At 45.4% G+C, this 10000-nt stretch overlaps 1 protein-coding gene across 5 annotated transcripts in view; it reads right to left on the bottom strand.

The window, feature by feature from the left end:
- Nucleotides 1–10000, bottom strand: part of LOC121685229 (arginyl-tRNA--protein transferase 1) — a 102582-nt gene that overhangs the window by 61098 nt on the left and 31484 nt on the right. The window lies entirely within an intron of this gene.

Below are 10000 nucleotides of genomic sequence, written 5' to 3'. Positions count from 1 at the left end.
GCTGAAGTGTAAAACTCTTCATGATATCCTTATAAGCAGACATCACAATCTTGGCTCTCCTCTGATTCGAACAAAGAGCAAGAAAAAGAGCTTTGCTGAAAGTTTACAAAGCCAAAATATCTACACATCTATAAAATGGCCACTATAAACTGCACTGTTCCATACAAGACATATGAAAAAGGAGAACAATATTAATACATTTTACAAAACTCCTGTTTTTTCTGGCAAACTCTAGAAAATGTAACATGACTCCGGGCCTAATGCCATTAAAGAAAGCAGGCTTTGTGTGTGTACTTCTGTGCCTGGGAGTCCATGTTACAATAATGAGAATAGCCATTTGCTGTTGAGCTCACAACGTAAACGCAGATGTGTGAATGTGCGTGTGTGTGTGTGTGTGTGGTGGCAGAGTTAGTGTGCATTTAGAGACTGCGCTAGAGTGTGTGTTTGGGTATTAGCACCTAGGCCATAGCAGAGGCCACACATGTGTAAGTTACGCACTAGGGGTATACAGTAGCCTTCTAATGCCTCCCAAATGTGAAGGCAGATCACTGTGTGTGTGTGTGTGTGTGTGTGTGTGTGTGTGTGTGTGTGTGTGTGTGTGTGTGTGTGTGTGTGTGTGTGTGTGTGTGTGTGTGTGTGTGTGTGTGTGTGTCTGTCTGTCTGTCTGTGGTAAGACTGGAGAGACACAGGGGAGCAAGAGGGTTTTAATAAAAGTCCCTGCATGAGCAAAATCAATCTCCACACTAAATACCAGCAGACTGCAGGGACTGGGGCCCCTTTCTCCACTGCGTGTGTGTGTGTGTGTGTGTGTGTGTGTGTGTGTGTGTGTATGTATTGTGTCTGTATGCTAGTGAGTGAGTGTTGGCCCACAATATAAAACAGCTTTAATACCTGCCCTGGATCACATTTCTCTCTGTAGTTGCTCATGCTGCTTTTACCTCGCTCACTCATTCACACTCACACACACACACACACACACACACACTTTGCAGTCCTTCATGCTTTTTTCAGTCATGGTTCTTATTGCATGGGTGGATTTTTCCCCATCCCCAGAAACTTCAAACTGCTCTGTAGGGGTCCTGGGTAAAGTGTGTGTGTGTGTCTGTGTGTCTGTGTGTGTGTGTGTGTGTGTGTGTGTGAAAGGGCATTCATTGGAGAGTGTAGTTGGTTGGAAACAGGATCTTGTGACACACACACACACACACACCCATCTGGCCTGGGTTAGGGTGCCTCAGCGTGACTCGTTATCAGTACCAGGAGGTGGTCAAGTTAATCCAGCTTCTGAAACTTTTACCTTTACAAACACACATACATACACACACACACACACACACACACACACACACACACAAGTTGGTACACACGTACCAACATCATATCTGCCTGATCTAGATGGGGCAACTCGATCCAAACCAAACCGTTTGCCTCACACACACACACAAATGTTTCCTCAGAAAATATCTCAGGTTCAATAACACTGCAAATCACATGCAGACAAGCACAGGCGCACAGGCACACGCACACACAATCTAAAGTAGGAATACACACGTAAACAGCCCAATGGGCACAGGTAGATAATGTCAATGACCATATGCAATACACAATACACAATAACTGCACACACTGACTCACTAGCAATCAAACAGACACAGACACACAGACACAGACACACACACAGACACACACACACACACACAATCAGTAAACTGCCACCAGAGCCTGTAACTTTCAGCTTTTACATTCTTCATGGAGGACTCATTATTGACTTATGTTCCTCTGTGCTGACCACAGTTGAGAAGTAACAGAGTCTCTTCTGGTGCACTGTGCGCGCGCGCACACACACACACACACTCACACCAAGAGTTACAATCCGCTTCTGACACACACAGAAACACATGCTGATGTCACAATGATTTTACCTTGTGTGTTTTTAGTTTTCTTTTTTTTATTATGATCTTTACTTTTTAAACTATTCTTTGCCTATTGCCCTTTTATTTTATGTAAATCACATTGAATGACCTCTGTGTATGAAATGTGCTATATAAATAAACTTGACATTCACCAAGGGTTACAATCCTTGGTTCTCTCTCTCTCTCTCTCTCTCTCTCTCTCACACACACACACACACACACACACACACACACAATTCTGAGGCCATTACAGATGAAGGCCCCATCAGCTAGCCGTTAGTGCGGACTGACTGGCAGCTGGGGGGTGGGGAGGAGGTGTGTGGGTGAAACTGGAGGCTCCACTTTTTGATGCTAACTACTGCTTTTCGATGCTAACTGCTGCTTTTAGGGGCTAATTGGTGCAGTGGCGGCACGGGGCAGAGGACATGGGGGTTTTCACATGTGCGCAGGGGCCCCCCGGCCCGTCTGAAGCTGACCGGGGGGGTGTGGGGGGGTGTTAGGAGGCCCTCTGTCAGTCTGTGTTTGGGGGACACGTCAGTCACTGAAACATAGGCAGCAGGATGAAGGGCTAACTGTTACACTTTGGCTGCCACTCACAAGCCTTTTGAAGTACTGTAATATGGATGGGTGGGGGAGAGTGAGTGCTCAGAACAGTGTGTGTTTGTGTCTGTGTGTGTGTGTGCATGCATGATGTGAAATGATCTGACCGTGCAGTGCAGTGAATTTATCAACGACTGTTTCAGTGTGTGTGTGTGTGTGTGTGTGTGTGTGCATGCATGATGTGAAATGATCTGACCGTGCAGTGCAGTGAATTTATCAATGACTGTTTCAGTGTGTGTGCGTGTGTGTGTGTGTGTGTTTGTGTTGCGCACATGTTTGTGTATAAGTGTGTGCGCATGATGTGAAATGATCTGACAGTGCAGTGCAGTGAATTTATCAATGACTGTTTCAGTGTGTGTGTGCGTGTGTACGCGTGTGTGTGTGTGTGTGTGTGTGTGTGTGAGAGAGGGAGGGGGGGGGGGGGGTCTCAATGTGTGAGAGTTTGCCAGTAATAGGAGTCTACAGTATGAGTGCCTGTGTATTGGAGCATGTATGTGGGGATTTCCATGAGAGCCAAAACGTGAACGTGTGCAACGATATGTGTGTGTGTGTGTGTGTGTGTGTGTGTTATGACCTCAGTAGGAAAGATCTCGTTCTCTCTGACCATGGCATTACCCTGTAGGACAGCCTAATGGCTGTGGCCTTGCCGCTTTGACAGCAAGCCAAACATCCACCCAGCTGACATCTCCACCACCCGCATTCAAACTCGCACACACACACACACGTGCATACACACACACACACCAAATCACTCTCAGATGGAGTCCAAACTGCTCTCTGTTTCTCTTTGTCCCCCTCTCTCTTCACCATCCTCCCTCCATCCTCCTTCCATCCCTCTCTCTTACACACTCTCTCTCTCCCTTTCTCCAGCACCCCTGTCTCATAGCTGTTAGCGCTGCTTCCTGATTCTTGTGTTTTCTTTTGGCTCAGGAGCCATTTGAAGGGTGTGTGTTTAGGTGAGCAGGACATTATAGCCAGAGGGGTCCTTCTACTTTCCCCCTCTCTCTGAAACCTTACACACACAAACGCACACATGCACACACACGGAGAAGTAATCACATATAAATAGTCACATATGCCTGCACAGCATACAGAAAGTCCATCGGCCAGACTCCTAGTCCTACACCTAGTCTTTTGCCTTTCGCTTGGTCTTCTCCACTCTTTCCCCCACTGTCTTCGAGAGAAGGACATAACTACAGTATATGCTACACCTTGTTGGAATGATACAGTATGAATGCAACAAAAAAGGTTGACATGGGAGGAGTGTGTGAGTGCATGTGTATGGGTGTGTGTGTGTGTGTGTGTGTGTATCTGTATGTGTATGTGTGTGTGTGTGTGTGTAAGTGCGCACAAGTGAGGGTTCCTACTGAGGAGACCAGTGTGTGCAGCAGGTTCGATGTTTAGTGGTCATACTGCACACTTGAAAAAGCATAATCAGCTATTGTGAAGTAAGGAAAAACATAACAGCGATAAAGTCTTTACTGGAGCTAATGTACATGCACACACACACAGACACACGATAGCTTTCCCGACGGTGATGGCTCATTTCATCTCAGAGAAACAAACCACAACGATTAGAGCCTCAATCCATCTCCTAGTCACGAACCGCACACACACATACAGACACCCACGCACGCACACACACACACACCTAACTGATTCTCTGTTAATGAAATTACACCCCGTAAATACTATATACACAATCACAAACACACACACGCACACAATCCTTGGAGTGTAACTGCAAAATTCCACTGTTAATCCATGCGGAGCTCAAGAGGGTGTAAATCTTTCGGGGTGTGTGTGTGTGTGTGTGTGTGTGTGAGAATGCCACAGTGCTGTTAGCCTGAGTGGCGTAGCATGGAGGCTCTGGGCCATTCTGTTTTATACAGGGTCATAATAAACAACACTTTCGCTTACAAGTGGAGGAGACACCTGCTTGTGCTTAGGTGTGAACGATTGCATATGTAAGCCCATGTGAGGGTGTGTGCAAGTGTCTCTGTGTGTGTTTTTTATAAACGGCTGACTCAGCGTGGTGACAAGTCAGGCAGTCTGCTGTGTTTTTGATTGCGTGTGTGTAAGTATTTGAGTTTGTGTGTGATTGAGTGTGAGTGTGTGTGTGTGTGTGTGTTTATTATGTAGGTCTGGGTGGGGATGAGGGGCTAGGCTAGAGGTCCATAAAGAGCTGACGACTAATTAGCCAACAGCCCTGTTAACGAGCGTTTCCCCCGCGGACAGACACACACAGAAGCAATAAAGCACATTTAGGGAAAAAAAGAAGAAGCAGCAAAACAGAAACAGACACTCAAATGCAACGCAGACTTGTGTGGGTGCAGAAAATGCTTACTGTGTGTGTGTGTGTGTGTGTGTGTGTGTGTGTGTGTGTGTGTGTGTGTGTGTGTGTGTGTGTGTGTGTGAGTGAGTGAGTGAGTGAGAGAGAGAGAGGGTGTGTGTGTGTGTGTGTGTGTGTGTGTGTGTGTGAGAGAGAGTGTGTGAGAGAGAGCGCTATAGGTACAGCTCGGACAATGTTTATTGGCCCAACATGATGTCTGTGTTTATGTGTGAATGTGTGTAGGTGTGGAGTTTTTTCTTTTCGTTTTTGGATGTTAATTAAAGTGCTTATTTTCTCTCTGGGTATGGGGATACCCTTGAGTATATTCATGCGCATGAAGAGAGAAGGACAACACACACACAAACACACACACACACACACACACAAGTCTCTCACACATACCTGGCTAAGTACTGGCAGGGTGAATGAAGCAGGAAGGCACGCAACCAGAGTAATTAATCCAAGCAATGGAGAGAGAGTGTGTGTGGTGTGTGTGCGTGCGTGCGTGCGTGCGTGCGTGTAGTTCACACCAGGTCCTGGTGTGCGTGCAGAACTAGACAACACACACAGCTGGACACGCATGTGGACACACAGACTGGTGGACGTTAATTGCCCATCTCCATTTTTTAAAGCATGAAAGCCTTTGTTTATGGGCAGCTTCACAGATAAACAAACAAAACCAGAAAACCTTGGCATGTGCGTGTGTGTGTGTGTGTGTGTGTGTGTGTGTGTGTGTGTGTGTGTGTGTACAACAAAATGAATGCCCACCTGTAACTCCCAAGTATATTGCAGAAAACAGGACAGCAAGTGTAGTGTGCATGTATGTGTGTGTGTGTGTGTGCGTGTGTGTGTGTGTGTCTTAGAGTGTGGCTACCTGACCTGAGGCCGACAGGACCCGATGGGTCGAGTTCGGACAAATATTTACAAATTATAGTCGGGTTCGGTTCGGGTTCGGACACATGGGGGCGATATGCATTGGAGGCTTTACATTTAAAATGGCTTATTATATTGGGTAACCTACAGGTCTGCTTCACATGATGCAAATGTTTGTTTTTTTGAGAATAAAATAAAATGTAAAAAAAGACCTAACAGCTTTCTTCCCATGTGCAAGATTTGTTTATGTAGCCGTGACAACGGATGTGCATTTCAGTCTTGGGTGACTGAAGTTGTTAGCCTATCGGGAGATTTTAAGACTAGAAAACTAAGCGAATTAAGTCTAGGCCTACTATGTGAAAGTAGGCCTATTTGCGTTGCATACTGTGGTGAAGACATAGGCTACTGGTATAAGGTCGATGCTGCATATGGATCAGTGATAGAAGGACTGTAGTTTCAAAGACTGTTGCAGTTCATTTCAAGACTTTTCGTCAATGGTAAGACTAGAATTATATTTCAATAGGCTAGGCTTGCTTGGGCCTCTTGTGTGCGCTGTGTGTGACCTTCGTGCATGCACGCTAATCTGATTCTGTAGACAATTAAGAATTCCATTTGTTGTTTGTTCCATTTAATGGGCTAAAGACAAACTATCCACAAACGTTTAATCACTAGCATGGGAACTAGATGTACCGCAGAGCAAAATATGACCGCCGCCCAGTCCAGCACATGTTTTCCACAAAAATAAGTCACGCTGAAAGGCATATATGATTCTAACTGTCTCACTGAATTGCATTATGCACACTCAATTCTCACTGGTATCTGCTAGACAACAAGTACCAAAACATGATTAGTTCATAGATTTCACATGTAATATACATTTTATACAACCCCACCCCCATCTTGCCTGTTCATAATTCTGAGAAATTCTTGAATTGTGTGCATGTACATGTTTATGTTTATGTGTGTGTGGGTGTGTGTGTGTGCGTGCATGTGCTTGTGTGTTTGCCTGTTTATGTGCCCGTGTGTGTGCATGTGCATGCATGCGTATATGTCTACTGTGTGAGTATGTGTCATACGTAGGATTACTGTGAATGTTTGTGTGTGCGTGTGTATCTGTTTATGCACATGTGCATATGGAATGTGTTTACATGACCCCTGGAGGCAAACATACGCAAAAAATTGGTCATCCTAGGCCCTACGGTTCTCAAGATATTCAAAGAAAACTGTGTCTGCCCTACCCTCCTTTCGGGGGGTCCAGTCCAGCGGGGGGGCTACAGATCAAAACGAAAAGCGATGGTTCCATGCTATCCATGTGGGGTTACATGCCCACCAAGTTTCGTGTACCCCGGTCTTTCAGTGTCCCGGGAATCCTTGTTGGTGTACGGTCACTAAATGTACACATAAATTATTTTATTGTAAGGCCCCCCATGAACGAAAGTCCACGAAACTTGGCATGCATTCGGAGGGTGTCATAATGATCCTACACAATGTTTTGCTTTTTAATTTTTAACTAGGTGGCGCTATACATGAAATAAGTGATAATGGGATAGGTTGACATGCCCCCTTAAGACCAACATACAAAAAAAGGTGGACCTCCTAGGCCCTACGGTTCTCGAGATATTCACAGAAAACTGTCTCCGGCCACCTACAGGCCAGTTGGTGTATAGTAACATAAATTAATTTATTGTGTGGCCCCCCATGAACGGAATTCCACGAAACTTGGCGTGCATTCAGAGGGTGTCATAATGATCCTTCCAATCATTCATTCAGTTTTGACTATGTTAGGTCACAGATACCTGCGATTACAACACCTCATTTTTACTTTTTTGTGTTTAACTAGGTGGCGCTATACATGAAATGAGTGGTTATGGAATGGGTTGACATGGCCCTTTGAGATCAACATACAAAAAACAAATGGTCCTCCTAAACCCTACAGTTCTCGAGATATTCACAGAAAACTGTGTCTGCCCTACCCTCCTTTCGGGGGGTCCAGCCCAGCAGGGAGGCTACAGATAAAAACGAAAACAGGAGGTTCCATGCTATCCATGTGGGACAACATGCCCACCAAGTTTCGTGTACCCCGGTCTTACAGTGTCCCGGGAATCCTTGACGGAAATTTGGACATGCGGAAAAAAAAAAAAAAAAAAAAAAATCTGACTAAACCTATATGACCGCCGCTTCGCTGCGCGGCAGTCATAATAACTGAGGCATCATCTGCGTCATGCTCAGGTCGGGTTGGACATAAAAATGAAAATGCCTGTCAGGTTCGGACAGAAATTTGTGGCCCGAACCACACTCTAGTCTGTCTGTAGGTAAAATAGTTAAAGACTGCTCATGTGTATGTGTGAGAGAGAGAGAGAGAGAGAGAGAGAGACAGAGAGAGAGAGTGTGTGTGTGTGTGTGTGTGTGAGCACTCTTATTGGAGCCATATGGAATCAGGCAGAGTTGGTCAGAGTTGGTCTGAGGGAGCGAGTGTGTGGTGGGGAGGAGAAGGAGCATAAAGATCAGAAGCAAAAAATGCAAGGTACAAAAGGACCCACAACAGGACAATGTGTTCCATATCTAGTGTCTGTGCATGTGTGTGTGAGTGTGTGTGTGAGTGCACATGTACATGTAATCCGGGGCGTCTGGCCGCCAGGCTTGACGAGGTGATAAAAGCTTGCTTCCTATAAACGCTAACGATGTTCATTAGGACCGGGGTGAGGGGGCCCACAAGGCATTACTGAGCACCCCCACATCTCCAAGCACCCCAACCCCCACCCCCATGTTAAATTGCTGGTGTAATTGCTGTGACCTGACAATTTGACTGGAGACCAGAGTCACAGCTATGGCACGGAGATCGTTAACGCTTTGCTATGTGGGTGATGTCTGGTTCCTCGGCGACAGATGGGCTAGGGATGTCTAATCCACTGCTCCTGCTTGGCTAGTGATGCCTGCTCCTACTATCTGGCTCCTCTGTTTATGTCTGGTTAACACTAAGCAACTGTATTAAACCATGTGTTCACGTCTTTTCTCATAGGCCTTATGTTTGTACATAAACCACCTTGCAATGGCTTTCATAATTCTTTCATTTAAAAAAAAAAATAAAACAAAGAACAGACCTACACATGTAAGCTGGGAAAGAAATCCTTAAAGACCTGAGCCAGAGCTTCAAAACTTGAAACTTGAAAACTGTCAACACAGTTCTGTATCAGTTCTGTAAGGACAGTTCTGTATGGACACTGGACAGGTCTGTATTGTTAGATTTTAGTGGTTTTCCGTATGTCATTCTTTTGGTTCTTTGTTTAATACTGCAGAAACTGCCGGGACAGGACGTTTATTGTAAGCAGACACAATGTTACCTTACAATAGCAAATGGTGTACCTAACTAATTGTTCCCCCCACAAGAGACATCTTAATTGAATAAGGCTATATCACTACCCCCCCCCCCCCCCCCCCCTCCCCCCTCCAAATTGACCCCAGATGTGAATGCATATTCTGGTATTATAATTAGCCAGGAGTTTCCTAGATCTTTGCTTCAGTTCATTCTTTGGCTTCACCTTGCAACACTGTGCTGTGCTGTGCGTACAATAGAGCTACCAGAACTCTGTTGTTATATCCAGAATAAAGAACTATTCTTCGCAAGCCAGCCTCAAGTTTTTACCTGCTCTTAACTACATTGGAATCTACTTGATGGAAAGAACAGTTTGGTGCACAGAAAGGCCGTAATGCCAGTGCTGGCAATGGAATTGGCGTCCTCACCACCGTGCAGTATGTATGTGTGTGTGTGTGTGTGTGTGTGTGTGTGTGTGTGTGTGTGTGTGTATACTGTATCTGCAGAAGTACACTCAGGTCTTGCATTTGCTCTGCTGATCATACATGTAACTTTGATGGCAGGACAAGACTTGAGTTTCAAACATTTTTATAAGACCCCTTCTACCCTCCTTGAATTTTACGTAAAGCATCTGTTTTGGGAAGCCAAGAGTCTCCACCACAGCCAATGTAATAACAGGGCTGGGAGAAGATCCTCTCCTAGGTAATAGATGGGTCTTTTTTTATTTCCAACATGATCAATCATCTAGGATCTATGCATAACAATGTGGTCTCTGCCTCTGTCTCTCGGTGCCTCTGTGTGTGTGTGTGTGTGCGCGTGCGGGGGGTCTTCGATCAGAGTCATCACCAAGCCCAATCTGGTGGCCATATTTCCGTCCATCATTTTCCATCTCTTTCCATGCGTGCTAAACAAAGCCCCCGTTAAACCAAACAAACCCATCTTCCTTCTCCATCCCTCCACACAACCACACAG

This window comes from Alosa sapidissima, chromosome 16 (assembly GCF_018492685.1).
Source record: "Alosa sapidissima isolate fAloSap1 chromosome 16, fAloSap1.pri, whole genome shotgun sequence".
NCBI lineage: Eukaryota > Metazoa > Chordata > Actinopteri > Clupeiformes > Clupeidae > Alosa > Alosa sapidissima.
The sequence above is the reverse complement of the archived record's forward strand: the minus strand, read 5'-3'. Positions and strand labels throughout refer to the sequence as shown.